The sequence below is a fragment of the Saccopteryx leptura genome, chromosome 1 (genome assembly GCF_036850995.1).
Source record: "Saccopteryx leptura isolate mSacLep1 chromosome 1, mSacLep1_pri_phased_curated, whole genome shotgun sequence".
In the NCBI taxonomy this organism is placed as follows: domain Eukaryota; kingdom Metazoa; phylum Chordata; class Mammalia; order Chiroptera; family Emballonuridae; genus Saccopteryx; species Saccopteryx leptura.
Window position 1 is genome coordinate 358,353,464 of NC_089503.1, and position 16,758 is coordinate 358,370,221.

The window sequence follows — 16,758 nt, forward strand, 5'->3', positions numbered from 1 at the left end:
TATTATTATTTTTTTTAATTTTTTGGTGACAGAGACAGGGACAGATATGGAAAGACAGACAGGAAAGACAGACAGGAAAGGAGAGAGATGAGAAGTATCAATTCTTCATTGCAGCACCTTAGTTGTTCATTGATTGCTTTCTCATATGTGCCTTGACCAGGGGACTACAGCAGAGTGAGTTAACCCTTGCTCAAGCCAGCAACCTTGGGCTCAAGCCAACAACCATGGGGTCATGTCTATGATCCCATGCTCAAGCCAGTGACCCCACATTCAAGCTGGTGAGCCTATGCTCAAGCTGTATGAGCCCGCACTCAAGCCAGCAACCTCGGGGTCTTGAACCTGGGTCTTCTGCATCCCAGTCTGATGCTCTATCCACTGCACCACCACCCAGTCAGGCCAATTATATTATTTTTTAATTTTTGATTTTTAAAAAGGTAAGGATTAATAACAGAAAGGGATACATCAAGGAGTATGATTAAATAAGCATGAGAAATGATTAAATGAAAATCTGAGTCAAAGCAAATGTTTTGAAACACTAAAAGCAGTCTAGTTACAGGCTATCATGCTGGCCTCTGATGCTGACATCTGCAACTGGTGAAGTAACTTTGTTACTTAGGCAAGGCAAAAATCCTAGGATGGAATTGTCAGCCTTCCTTTGCAAATTTAGTTCTTATCAAACCTTCTGAGCTGTAGGACTTGGTGTGCCCATCCTCCATTCAGCTTCTATATAATGATTCACCTCTAACCTCAGTTCTGTGGTTAACAAGTCCTCCAATGCCTGACCATGCGGCACACTGTCTGGCTTTCAGCTCAAAGCAGGAATACTTGCTAGTATTTCTCTCTCTTTCTCTCTATCTCTCTTTCTCTCTATCTCAATTCAAGCAACTTTGTTCCCATGACTAGGCTTTGACTTCCTCCTGTTGATACAGAGCAGGTGATATGTAGTATTCCTTGTTAGGGTCATGTGGCACTATGTTACCTTCATTCTTAGCTAATATCTGCACCTCAATCTGAAACCCAGTCCATCAGGCTCACGTAAAAGACAGCCTACTTTCAACAGTTTCTCAAGAAGACAAGCTTGTGTCTTTGCAGCAAAATTTTGTTTGTCATCAGCTGAATATTATTCTACAACTTTACATTTTTGGAGCCTAATACTAATTTCTCAACAGGAAGAAGGATAAATTGGTTGAACCAGGGAAAAAGTTATATAGTCAAAAAGACAGTAAAAAAGTACACATAAATTTTTTAATCATTACCCATTATTCATGTTATTATAGACATGCTGATAGAATCTCTTCAATAGCCACATTTAATCATTATCACATGCTGAGTCTAATAAATGTCCATATGCTATCTCACAAAGGGGATTGTACCATATTTTACTTAAAAGGTGCCATAATTTTTCAAATTTAGTTTATTTTCAGGGTTTTATATATCGTTGTTTAAACAACAATTTTTATTAATTTATGTGTTGTCTCTTTCCAGAAGGTAATATAGTAATATCATTTTTATAAGTATTTATTTTAGAGTCAATATTATTAATGTCATTAGTTTTTAGATTTGGTATTTCTATAACTGAAGAAATTTGATTAAGTCATAGGTAATCTCTATAAGAAAAATGCTAGAAGATATATCAATTTCACTGTGCCTTTTAATATATAGATTTTTTTCCATAAACAATTGTCCATTCCTTTGAAACACTTTGTCTTTCTGTATAAGAGTAATTATCCTTAGCATCCTTAATGTCTTATCTCATTCATACCTTATTATTATATTTAACTCATGACAATATAGAAAAATCTCTAATTTTTAGAAAAATAATGTTGCTTCTTCATGTAAAATCAAATACTATATCATTGAGCATGAATAAACATATCAGTACTTTATGTTCTTTTCATATAAATTCACTCTAAAAATTCATCCTTTTCTGGAATTTGTCAAAGCTGCTACATATTCTAAGGACTTTGGTTTCCAATGTAAAAAAAGTCTTAATTAGTACAATCATTTTCCCTTAAGTATAATCTCATTTAAAAGTAGGGCTTTGGGAATCAGTTGTTTCTATGGTAACTAAGAATTCAAGTGGAATTACAACCTGCTGAATCAGGATTCATTTGATCAATCACGTAAAAGAAATTTAGGGAAATACTATCTAAAAAGCAGTAAAGGGCATCAGTTTTCTTTAAGTGAATTCAAGGGGAGAAATATATCACTTCTTTGTGTTCATTTTGTTGTTTTTACTTCACTCTTTCAGCCAAATCCCAATATAATATATAGTTTAATTATAGTAATAGGGTTTAGGAGTATTTTACTGATAAAGGAAAGCACATACAAACAATATATTCATGGTTCAGGGTGGAGGTTTGGAGCCCATATTTTATCATTATCCCAGATGCCCTTGGGGTTCCAAACTCTTATAGCTGTATACAAAAGGACTGATCACAGACAGGAACCTAGTACAATTTTAATAGTTAAACATGTATACAGTCTACTCAAATGCATAACATTCTAAATGTTTAGAGTATTTAAAACCTAGATTATAAGCTTAAGTGAGGCATTCTCTTCCTTCCTGAATGTAGATAGTTGATCCCCCAGAGAGCCCCACATTGTTTTACCTTTGAGGTGCAGATTTGATGAGTTATAAACCTGCAAGAAGAAGAGAAAAACCTCTTTTTTTTGCCCTAGGATAAAGAGGAAAATAAGAAAATCCAATGTGACCTGACTTTAATAAAAAAGGGTCCAGGGTCCTGAATGATGAACAATCGGAATTGTAATGTTTTTCTTAAAAAATAAAGGTGAATGTAGAATAAATAGATATAAAAAAATTTGAAAAGAACACTGAAAATTTCTTCTCCATGTTATTTAAAACTTATTCATGTACCTTCAAATATGAAATAAAAACCACCCTCAGACTGACACATTTTTTATGAGAACAAAATGGATTAATCAAGTCTATCAATAGTAAGTTCTTATAGATCATATTAGTTTTCTATTATTAATTGTTTCTTCAAACAGTCTCTCTTTTATTTTAGAGATTTTATTTTAATATTAAAACAGATTTAAGAAAGTTTCTACTTAATAGTTCATTTTCTTCTTTCATGTGAAAAGAGGTCTATATCTAGTTTAATAACAATTAAATTAAACATAGCAATGTTACCAGTCTTAGAAGAGTATTGTGAAAATTAGATAATATTTGTGAGAAGGTTTTATAAACTCCAAAAGGTAAAAGAAAAAAAAATTACCTGGCATTATTATTTTTAACAGTGTGATGAAATTTGTTTTGGACAAATAAAAACAAAATGCATTAGATTTTTATTTTCATAAGTAAATACACAAATTATAAACCTCAATTAAAATACTCAGATTCTGATAATCAAGAACTAAATTTTATTTTTAAAAGCTCATACACAAATGCTATTTTCCATTGAGTCAGCATATACACTGTCCCCAAAGGTACAACCTCAATGTACAGAAAGGATTGTTCTACAATGTCATTTGTCAAAGAAGGCCAAAGCATTGAAGGAAATGGGCTGATACTAAGGCAACATATGTTACTGCACACCCATTTCTCATCACTATCTTGAAGGTACCCATGAGTTTAAAGTGTACTCATAGCTTCTTATGATACATTAAAAAAAAAAAGTGCTTATCATCTCATCCATCTAGAGCAGGGGTCAGGAACCTTTTTGGCTGAGAGAGCCATGAACACCATGAGAGCCGTACAACGACCCGTGTATGGTACACATTATCCAATAAAAATTTGGTGTTGTCCCGGAGGACAGCTGTGATTGGCTCCAGCCACCTGCAACCATGAACATGAGTGGTAGAAAATGAATGGATTGTAATAAATGAGAATGTTTTATATTTTTAACAATAGTTTTTTATTAAAGATTTGTCTGCGAGCCAGATGCAGCCATCAAAAGAGCCACATCTGGCTCGTGAGCCATAGGTTCCCGACCCTGATCTAGAGCAGCCAGACTCCCTCCTATGCTGAACTCTCTACCATCAATGTGTAGTGAACACTTGTTCCAATTTTCTCAAAAACTATTTTTCTTATCTTATAGGGAAATCTACACTCGGTTAATATTTTTATAATATACTACAAATTTCCTCCTTTACCTTTACCTTTTCAACTAATTCTGTTTTCCAAAATATTCAGCCTTTAGAATACAAAAAGTAGAATGCCTTAAACCCACTTCTCACTTCCCTCCTATGAATACCTTCTATACAGCACTAAATAATATAACCTTCTAACTTTCATAAAAGTAAGTAAAGAAAAGGTAAATACATGAAGAGAAACAATATATGTTATTAATTTATATTATCACCCATGCAGGTAGTTTAAAAATATAAACACTTTAAGCAATTTTGCTTTGTATCTCTATCAGTTAAGTTAGATAACACTGAGGTAAAAATGACTCCCTCAATTTTTGTGCCTTCAAAAAAATTTTTTTTATTTTTTTTGTCATTGTTATTAATTTTATTCAAGGTTATCTGAGAAGGTTCTTCTGTATCACTGCTGGCCTCATTCTGGGAGCCGGGCTGCTGGAGAAGCTGCCACATGGAGAGAGCTGATTGTGGAAAAAGAGGGGAAATAAAAGGTCTGGAATTGTTAGTGACATATAATACTGTCCTAACAATAAAACATAACTCAAAATTATTCAGCCAGTGTAAGTCAACCAAGTGGCTTCTTCCAAATCAAAGAACTTGCCTAAAAGTAAAGTAAATATTTTTAATTAGTCCAAAATCGTACCACAGTTCTGTCCACTAGTGTTGAATAACTTTTCATGTCTTGTCAAAAAATATAATCATTTAATGAGACTATTTAAAAATAAAGGGAATGAATGATTTTGGCATTGTCTAACACTCCAAAATTTTTAGGCGACTTGATAAATCAAACAATTTGAAATTGAGAATTGCTCTTCCTTCCTGACATTATTCAACCAATTTTTCCAAAACCTGTGTTTAATGAGAAACCATCATGCAATTGACCTTGGCTATGCCATGAGAAAAACAGAATGACCTTATCATCAAGGAATTTAAAATGTAATGAGTAGAAAATGTACATAAATACTTTTGTCCTGCAATTCCTATTACATCACCCTTGTTAAATTCATTAAACCTACATAATATTATTCGCAGTGGTCACCTCCTAGTTCTGTTTGTAAAAGACCTCTTTCTCATGTTACATGGCATTGTGATTCCTTCCTTCTTTAAGAACCTCCCTACACTCCACCACCTGTTCCTTCTCTTCTAATGCATCCCTTTGTTGGAGGTATACAAGTTAATTTTGTCAGCTGTACTCTTTCTTTGATATCAGATTTCAATATTCAACCATTTTATCAATACTTGTGTATCTAAAAGAAAATTCTAAAGTATCACATCAATAATTTTACGCTGGGGATTTTCTCACCAGATATACCTCTCTCTTGCATTTTTCTTGCTCATTTTATTAAAAAACATTATTTCAGTTGACCCGTGGTGGCATGTTGGAGACCGAATAAATAAACAGGGTATTTTTGGAATCTGGACAGAGGTGCTGGGCTCAAACCCCACCTCATTTGCCTAGTTAACAAAGAGCTATACCTGATTCTCATTTGTCTCACCCATGTCCTCTGAAGGAGGCTGGAAGCTAGTTTCTTATTAGTGTAAAGTACATTTGGATGGTATGGTGGGAGTTGTCTTTGTAGAGACTGTTTGCTTTGGCATCCTCCCGAACCCATCTGTGTGTGTGTGTGTGTGTGTGTGTGTGTAAAGTAAGTATAAAACTTTTAAAGAGTAAAGCTTTTAAGTAGAATTTGGTGAGAAAGTATAATAAAAAATAATTTGGGAGAAAATAAATATGGGAGTTGTAGGATCAAAAGTGAGGGACCTTTTTCTTTTTGTTCAAATGTTTTTATTTGAGAAGAAGCTGTTTGAACAGAATGAGGTAGAAACAGAGGAATGTAAATATGAGAAAAACGTGGAGTCTGAGAATAACTCGGGAGATGAAAATTTCACAGCTTTGGCCATTTTAAACTTTGCACCTTTGCAGCTCTCTGTTCCCAAAGTCTTTGTCTCAGACCCTTGGAGATCCCCACTCCAACAAGCTTTGGATCAGGCTCGTGATGCAGGGAGAAAATGGAGGAATTCAGCAATATTAGGCAAATTCCTGATGAGTAATATCAAGAATTTATTTCACGACTGATTCCGGCAGTTGAAAGAATAGTGATAGAAAAAGAAGCTTATATCAGAATATGTGCTGATGTTGGGACTTCATACATGCAAGGTCTTGCTTTTGCCACAGCCCTTAAGGGAAGGATTCCAAGAATTTTTGATAAAAGGCAGGACAAACGAAAGAAAGAAGGTCAGGGAAATACTTCTGCCTGTGAATCTTGTTTCCAGTGTGGCGGCTGGGTTGGGCCCAGACTGGCAGAGGCTGCAGCCAAGGGGAAGGTAAAGCAGGGAGGTGAACGGAGAAGACTTCCCCAACCTGGTAAACTAGCTCTGCCACTCAGCTGGAATTGAGATGGAGGCTTTTCATGGCCCACGACTTGGCATGATTAGTCTAGGCTGCCAGTTGCAGCAGCTATTAGAATGTAAACTTTGGTAAATAAAAAGACTTAAGAGTTTGGGGAAATTACAGCTTTTTTCCATTATTCTCTAACTTTCTCTAAATTGTCATTTTATTTCTTTCCTATTCTATGCCTGGAAAGAGGGTGAAGGGGGAGCCTGTTTGGATATGCCTAAACAGAAATCTCATACGGCAGACTTGAGATTTTTCAAGAGACATTTCTGTTTAGTATTTATCCTTACCACATTGCTATTAAAATAGCCCTATATAAGATCAAGCAGAACACATTCTAATCTCTAAAATCCTGGGTTTCACTCTTGATTTGTGTAATTGTATGTGAAGTCTTTGTTTAATGTCTAAATGTGTCTGTCTTCAAGGCCTGAATTAAGTTTATGCATGCAAAAATTGGAAATGCCGGCTCTAATATTGTAAAAATAAAATATCCCTACAAATTTAAAAATTTAATTGGAACAAGTAAAGTGTGCTCATTGAAATTTGGATAAAATGAAATGTAGATCCTAAGACTTCCTAATTTGGCCAAACTGCTCCAAGCTAAAGTTACTGCAGCTGCAAAGCTTGAAGCAGGGTAGATTTGCTTAACAAAAGTGTAAATTTTTTTTTACTCTTTGAATTGCCTGTTGATTGATTGAGTAGAAGTGTTTTGATGGATGTGGGAATGCTACTTGAAAGTGCATTTGCTGTATTTTGTTGGAGGTTGACATTGAGATGGGTGTTTCTTGCAGTTTTTGAGGTCAAGGTGTTGTGGAGTGTACTCAACAAATGCTTAAGGGTCAATTGTAAATAATATATATTAAAAAAATAGGGGGGTCATGTCCTGGAACTCCTACAAATCTATTTACTTTGTCTTTTGAATGCTGATGATGTCCAGGAGACACCAAACCTCTTTCTTTTGCAAACTTCTACCCTCTTTTATTTGATTCAGCTAGTAATACTGTTTTGTCTTTTTCTAAATAGTACCAGATATACAGAAAAAGTTTATATAGGTGGATGTGGACACTCAAAACCTTCAGCAAGATCTGTTGAACATGGCTTTTAAGTCTGTAATGACCAAGAGGAAAAGAAAAGGCAGACAAAGCCCAAAAGAGATCAGGAAAAATACCAGCTCTTGGCATACACCCTTAAAAGCTCCAACACCCCAAAGGTGCCTCATAGGACTCATCAGGGCCCTTCTTCAAAGAAGAAGGTCATTGAGCTAAAGCCTGCCAGGCTTCTCGGCCCCTACCAGGGATATACCTTTGCTGTGAAAAAAAAAGGGGGGAATACTGGAAGGTAAGCTGCCCCCTCACTCCTCTAAGGGAGGGTTCAGTCTCTTCCAGTGCTGCTCCAGCCACCTGTGACCTAACCTTGCACAGCCTACTGGGACTTACCACTAAGGCTAAAGGTGTCCAGGGCTACCAGCCCCATCTCTTGTCACCGTGGATGGGCCTAGGGTATTTCTTCCAAGTAGCAGGTAAACTGATCTTGTTTCATGTGAACACGAGGGCCACTTACTATGCCTTGCCTGAATATTTGGATTTTTATTCATCCCTCAAAGACCTCTGTTGTGGGTATTGATAGTCTTTATTTTCTGCTGCTTTGTTTAATATATAGTGTTTCCTTTATTCCTCCTGCCTTAATGCCCCATGCCTATTTTAGGCTGGGACCTGCTCCTAATTTAGACAAATTTACCTCTGCCATCCAGCACAGTATATCCCAAAGTTCTCTTCACCACGTTATGGTTGCAGAGCTCCAAGGAAAGGCACTCTAGGATCATCTCTAAAATTGAAGTTCCATCTCCATATGTGCTGCAGAGGGCTTTACCAGTCTATCTCAATCATTACCAGCTAGAAACAGTGGTCATTGGGACTTGGACTCTAGCTGCAAAGTGGGGAAATGTGACCACAATTCCAGTGCCTTATGGACTTTTCCTGAATGTGTGTGATTCCTGCTCCTTGGGACAGTTCTCAGAGTAAAGTGGGGTTGGGTTACATTTACAAATAATGTGAAGTGATGATGGTGTCAACATGGACTTGGTGAAATTACATTAATATGTTAAGGACATTTAAGACTGTAAGAAATTTATTATAGATCCTGTTGTATTAGTTAAGACTTTGCTGATAATCTAATGAGCTTTAATTACTTAATTGTATTAGGATACTTATTATAGTAAGTTTTTTGTGACAGAGAGGGACAGATAAGGACAGACGGACAGGAAGGGAGAGAGAATGGAAGCATTAATTCTTTGTTGTGGCTCTTTAGACTCCTTAGTTGTTCATTGATTGCTTTCTCACATGTGCCTTGACCCGGGGGCTACAGCAGACTGAGTGACCCCTTGCTCAAGCCAGCAACCTTGGGCTCAAGCTGGTGAGCCTTGCTTGAACCAGATAAGGCAATGCTCAGGCTGACAACCTTGGGGTTTCAAACTTGAGTCCTCTGCATCCCAGTCCGATGCTCTATCCACTGTACCACTGCCTGGTCAGGCAGTCAATAAAAATTAATACAACTATCAAATATTATGAAGATTTCATAAAAGCAAAATTAAAATGAATTTACCATATGTCATTGCATGCATATATTAGAAAAGAAGTAATGTCTAAAATTAATAATATCAGAATCTACCTTACAGCAATTTAAGCATAAATCAAGTAAAACAAAAGACATAAAAATTAGAGCATAAATAATAAGATTAGATAGAACAGAAGAACAACAGAGAAGTCAACAACATTAAAATGTGTTTTTTTGAAAAGTTAAATAAAATTGATAAAACTCTGCCTAGACTATTATTTATTTATTTTAGTGAGGCAGGGGAGAGAGAGAGAGAAGAGGGGGAGGAGCAGGAAGCTTCAACTCCCATATATTCCTCAACCCGGCAAGCCCAGGGTTTTGAACTGGTGCCCTCAGCATTCCCAGTTGTTGCTTTACCCACTATATCACCACAGGTCAGGCTGCCCAGGCTAACTATTAAAGAAGAGTAAAAACATAAATTACTAATATCATATATGAAGGAAGTTCATCAATACTGATTACATGGATATTAAAAATATAATAAAAGAATACTATAAACAACTGTTTCAATAATTTTCATAACTAACATTAAATAGTCCAAGTCATTGTAAGATAAAACTACATAAACTTATACAATGAGAAATGGACAATCTAAATATGCCAATATTAATTAACAAAATTAGATCAGTAATAATTTTTTAGGCCCAGATGAATCTATTCTACCAACTATATCACAAAATAACAATGCCGATTCTCCAAAATCTTTCTAGTGAAGAGAAGCAGAGGAATCATTTCATACATTATTCTATGAGGTCTGCATTACCTTAGTAGCAAATCCAGGTATGGACATTTCAACAAAACAAAGATAAAAGATATGACTATAGAGGCAAAATTCTCAGCAAAATATAACTGCTCACAAAAATTAGGGGATATTTTATTGCTTCATATTTATTTTGAAATATCCCCTAATTTTTGTGAGCCGCATATTAGCAAATCAAATTCTACAAATGTCTAATATATTATATATCACAACCAAGTGGGAATAACATCAGGTATACAAGGTTATTTCAACATTTAAAAATCAATATAATTCACCACATCAACAGACTAATGAAGAAAATCATACATGATGATGTAAATTGATATGAAAAAGCATTTTAAAAGATCCAATACCATGCATGACTAAACACTTTTAGCAAAGGAAGCAAAAACTCCTTTAATAATAAAGCATATCTAACAAATCACATAGTGATATATTTAATAAAGGCTATCTGGATGATCCTTCTGAAAGTTAGGAAACAGTATATTCTCTTTCATTATTCTATTCAACACCATACAGGACATTGTAGTTAGTATAATAAGATTAAAAATGAAATGAAAGAAATGGTATATAGATTGGGAAGGAAAGAATAAAACAGTATTTTTAATAGATGCCATAGTTGCTATTAGAATATCCAAAAGACCCAGCAATATCAACAACAAAGACAAAACAAAAAACTCCAGAAACCAACAAGCAAGGATAGCAAGATCAAAGGTGACAAGTTTTAACATACAGAAGTCACTTCCTTATATACTTAATATTTGGAATGAAAAATTAAAAAAAATATATTTTCAATAACACCAAAAATGAAATATTTAGATATAAATCCAATAAGGAATATAACAGATCTATATATAGAAACTACAAAAATCTGATGAAAGAAATCAAGGATGATACAAATAATTGAAAAATATTTTATAGTGAGTTGAAAGATAATACTGTTAGAATAGCAATTCTTTCCATTTGTTCTGTGGATTCAATGCAATTCCAAACAAAATTCCAGAAAATTATCTGATAAGATAAAGATAAACTGATTTTAAAGTATATAGGAAAGGCACAAACTTAGAGTAGGCAATGCAGTGATGGAGAATAAAAACAAAAAAGGAGGACTAATATTACCCAGGAAGTAAAATGCTCGAAAGAAAAACATAAACACTATGATTGGGATATGTCAAAGGGCATAGTAAAAACCAAAATGGACCCACACTGGAATAATATAAGTGATAGAATAAATACAGCAGTATTAGATTACAACCCAAAGTGTAAAATATTTAGGAGTCCATAGTGATATAAATAAAATAATAAATAACTAGTGGAGAAGAAATCAATCTTCCATGCAGAAAAATGCCAATTATTTATGTAGATATTCCTTCTTATTTATGGAAATGAGAAGAAATAAAGTGTAACTATTTAGTAGATAAACCTTACAAAAACTACCTAAGCTGTTCATTAAAGGTTAACATTCATAATGATAAATCATGTTGATAATATATACCACTTTGATGAAAATGGTAGTTTACCATTGTGGTCCTTCTCCCAAAACCATATGCCACTAGTCTCCCAGGAGAAAAACAACAGACAAATCCCAATTAAGAGACATTTAAGAAAGACCTGGCCAATGCTACTCAAAACTTTCAAGGTCACCATAAACAAAGAAAGTCTAAGAAACAGTCACAGATGAGAGGAGTCTAGAATATGTAACAATTAAATGTAATGTATCATCTTAAATGAGATCCTGGAATAGAAATATCACATGAAGTAAAAACTAAGGAACTCTAAATAAACTATGAACTTTAGTTAACAATAATTTATCATATACTGGTTTATTAATTTTGAAAAATTAAGATAAAATATGGCAATGTAATAACAGTCAAAAATTAGTTTGGGGTATATGGGAAATCTCTGTACTAGTTTCACTCTTTTCCTCTAATTTTACTAAAATAAGAATATATTTTAAAAAATTTATTGATCATACCTCTCAAATTATTTGTATAAGAATCAACACTAATGCTAGGAATATAATAAAAGCATAGTCAATTCAGTCTAAAGTATGCCTCATTATATTTATGTATTACTTATAGAACAAAATAGTCAAGCCTTATTAGAATATAGTAAGTTAAATTTTTCCTGTTTTACTGTAGAAAGCTATAAAAATAGAAACAGAGGAAATAAGTTATTTTTGTTCATTTCAATGCCCCACCATATATAAAAAGAAAATGTTAATACCAAAATGACATTTCTTATTTCTGTCATTAAGTTGATTCTAAACTAATATTTATATTGAAGTTTGAGAACAGAACAAATTTTCAGGCTGTCTCCTATTTAATGAGACTTTTATTAAGTTTGTGGTTGAAAGTTGAAACTTGTCTCATACTAATGGCTTGAAATAAAAGAAACCTACTACTCATGGATTTTTTATGGCTTAGAAGCAAGGTGGTAATTTACAACCCTATGTTTACTAAGATGGTAGTATCTATCAGAAACAGAAACATCCTCTTTTTGTACTTATGTTCATATGGAAAAATTGTATTACTGGACAAATGTTTTCAAATGTAACTAAAAATAATGGAATGGAATCTAGTTTTCCATTTTAACTTATGTAACTCCATCTATCCTGAAGAGTTTTCTTTTTTATATCTCTCCCAAATAATATACTACATATTTACAGAAAATATAAAAGTTCACCTTTCTCTCAAATTCTTAAACATCCCCTTAAGCAATAGCATAAACTAAGTATTTGACTTTCAAGTCTCTTTTATATGGGCAATTGTAGAGAAGTAGAAAAGTCACTGGATCAAAAATCAATAATACTGTTTTTTAAGATTAAATTCCTTTACATATATTTTTTAAAACTAAAACTCTGTCATATGTTTATTGATTTTAAAAATTGAGTAAATTGGACAATCTGAGTTGAAATATCAATAGCATTAAAATATTAAAAAATAAGAAACTCACAGTATGTAACAAGTGTCCTGAATTTTAACATATTGGATGTAAGAGTCAATGACCTTGGAGAAAACACTCACTAGATTTGAGAATCAGATGGGGCAGAGTGATTAGGTATTCTCCCCAACTCAGTGGTTTTGTGTTTTTTTTATAAAATAATATCTCTAAGCTGCTCTTTTATAAGTGAAAGCTTATTGCACTTGACCCTTAAGAAAGACATTAACCCTCTAATGGAGCTGTAATATACTTACATGAGAAGACAATATGGATAAAAGTATGCACCATGCCAATTTATAACAATAGGAATTCTAACTTATTTTCTCCATCATTCAAATTTGTTTCTGGCCCAAGAAATGAATAATAAAGTTTCAAATACATATAATGAACATAACTTTTTTGAGAAATAATTTTAAAGAGTTTGGAAAGTTAGTAATAGATAAAATTACAACGTATGAAAAAAATTAAAGATTCCTATTTTTGCATTAAACTGTAAACTATATTAAGAGCATAACCTGACTAGTTCTATGCTTTATAGTATTTCTAATGATAATTTCAGATATAGAAGGGAAACTTGACCTGTTTATTAATCTAATAGTAATGTTTTATTTACCTAATGGATTTAAGTGGCTTGAAATAAGACGTTGTTTTAGACTGCAATGCAATAACTGATAAAGGATCCTGTTATACTTTTCTTTTTTTATAGGATTTTTAAATTAATTTATTGTGTTTACATAGATTCTAATGTCACTCATGTTCCCCAGTACATCCCCCCTTTCTCTCTTCCCATAACGCCCTGCCCCCTTCCCTCCAGGATTTGCTTTTCTGCTCTTGTCCCATCCTATCACCCTATCATCCCCTTTCCCTCTGTCTGCTTTCCTTCTGGATCCTTTGATCCCACCTCTGTCTCTATTCTGCTCCTCAGTTCATATTGTTCGTCGGATTCCTCAGATGAGTGAGGTCATATGATATTTTTCTTTCTCTGACTGGCTTATTTCACTTAACATAATAGTTTCCAGGTCCATCCATGTAATCGCAAAAAATAATATTTCCTTCTTTTTCATGGCCCTATAGTATTCCATTGTGTATATGTGCCACTGCTTTTTAAAAAAATTTAAAATTTAATTAATTGTGTTTACATAGATTCCAGGGTCACCTGAAATGCATCCCCAACATCTCCCTTGCCCCCTTCCCCACAACACGTCCGCCTTTCTTCAGGTTTATCCCATCCTATCAACCCCTTTCCCTCTGTCCTCTTTTCTTCTGGTCCCTTTGATCTCTCCTCTGTCTCAATTTCATTCCTCAGTTCTCACTGTTCCTTGGATTGCTCAAATGAGTGAAATCATATGCCATTTTTCTTTCTCTGCTTGGCTTATTTCACTTAACATAATAGTTTCCAGGTCCATCTATGTTGTTACAAAAAAATTATAGTTTCTTCTTTTTCATGGTCCCACAGCATTCCATTGTATATATGTACCACTGCTTTTTAATCCACTCATCCGCTGACGGACACTGGGGTTGTTTCCAGATCTTCACTATTGTGAACAATGCTGTCATAAACATGGGGGTGCATTTCTTTTTTCAGTCAGTGATATGGTGTTCTTGGGATATATTTCTAAAAGTGGGATGGCTGGGTCAAAAGTCAGATCCATTTTTAACATGAGGAATCTCCATATGGTTTTCCACAGTGGCTGCACCAATCTGCATTCCCACCAACAGTGCAGGAGGGTTCCCTTGCTCCACATCCTTGCCAGCACCTATTGTGTGTTGTTTTGTTAATGAGCGCCATTCTGACTGGTGTGAGGAGGTATCTCATTGTGGTTTTAATTTGCATTTCTCTAATGATTAGTGAGGTTGAAGATTTTTTCATCTGTCTATTGGCCATCTGTATGTCCTCTTTGGAGAAGTGTCTATTCATTTCTTTTGCCCATTTTTTGATTGCATTGTTTCTCTTCCTGTTATGGAGTTTTACAAGTTCTTCATAAATTTTGGTTATTAACCCCTTATCAGATGTATTGTCAAATATGTTCTCCCATTGTGTGGTTTCCTTTCTTATTTTGTTCACATTGTCTTTAGCTGTGCAAAAGCTTTTTAGTTTGATATAGTTCCATTTCTTTATCCTGTCCTTTATTTCCCTTGTGCGTGGAGATAAATCATCAAATATATTGCTGCGAGTGATGTTGGAGAGCTTATTGCCTATGTTTTCCTCTAGGATGCTTAAGGTTTCATGACTTACATTTAAGTCTTTTATTCATTTTGAGTTTATTTTTGTGAATGATGTGAGTTGGTGATCTAGTTTCATTTTTTTGGAGGTAGCTGACCAATTTTCCCAATACCATTTGTTAAAGAGTCTGTCTTTACTCCATTGTATGCTATCACCACCCTTGTCAAATATCAATTGTTTATAAATTGAGGGTTTATTTCTGGTTTCTGGGTTCTGTTCCATTGATATATATGCCTGTTCTTTAATGCCAGAACCAAGCCTTTTTGAGTACAATGGCCTTGTAATATAACTTGATGGCTCAAAGTGTGTTACCACCAACTTTATTCTTCTTTTTCAAGATTGCTGAGGCTATTCGTGTTCTTTATTGGTTCTATATGAATTTTTGGAATACTTGTTCTATATATTTGAAGTATGCCCTTGGTATTTTAATAGGAATTTGCATTGAATTTATTAATTGCTTTTGGTAATATGGACATTTTCATGTTTATTCTTCCTAGCCATAAACACGGTATATGCCTCCACTTGTTTGTATTTTCCTTGATTTCTTTTACCAATGTTTTATAATTTTCTAAGTACAAGTCTTTAACCTCCTTGGTTAAATTTACTCCTAGGTATTTTATTTTATTTTTTGTTGCAGTAGTGAAGGGGGTTGTTTTCTTAATTTCTCTTTCAGACAGATCATTGTTGGTGTATAAAAATGCCTCTAATTTCTGAGTATTAACTTTATATACATCCACCTTGCTGAATTCATTTATCAGGTCCAGTAGTTTTTTGACTGTGAGTTTAGGGTTTTCTAGGTACAGTATCATATCGTCAGCAAATAATGATAGTTTTACTTCTCCTTTTCCAATTTGGATGGGAAATTTTATTTTCCAATTTTATTTCTTCTTTTTGTCTGATTGCTGTGGCTAAGACCTCCAGAACTATATTGAATAAGAGTGGTGAAAAAGGCACCCCCTTTCTTGTTCCTGATCTTAAGGGGATTGCTTTTAACTTTTGCCCATTGTATATGATGTTGGCTGTGGGCCTGTCATAGATGACCTTTATCATGTTGAGGTATGTTCCCTGTATTCCCACTTTGCTGAGAATGGGTGCTGGATTTTATTAAATGCTTTTTCTGAATCTATTGATATTATCATATGGTTTTTGTCCTTCCTTTTTTTCATGTGATGAATCATATTGATTGATTTGCAAATATTGTACCGGCCTTGCCTTCCCAAAATAAATCCCACTTGATCATGGTGTATAATTTTTGTCATGTATTGCTGGATCCAGTTTGCTAATATTTTGTTGAGGATTTTAGCATCTAAATTCATCAGGAATATTGGCCTATAGTTTTCTTTCTTTGGGTTGTCTTTGCTTGGTTTTGGAATCAGAATTATGCTTGCCTCATAAAAGGAGCTTGGAAGTTTTCCCTCCTCTTGAATTTTTTGAAATAGTTTGAGAAGGAGAGGAGTTCTTCTTTGAATGTTTGGTAGAATTGGCCTGTGAAACCCAGGGCTTTTGTTTGTTGGGAGTTTGTTGATAACTGTTTCTATCTCACTTGTTGTAATCAGTCTGTTTAGGTTTTCTGATTCTTCCAGATTGATTTTTGAAAGATTACATTTTTCAAGGAATTTGTCTATTTCACCTAGGTTGTCTAACTTTTTGTCATGCAGTTCTTCATAGTATTTTCTTACAGTCCTTTGTATTTCTGCTGTGTCTGTTGTTACTTCT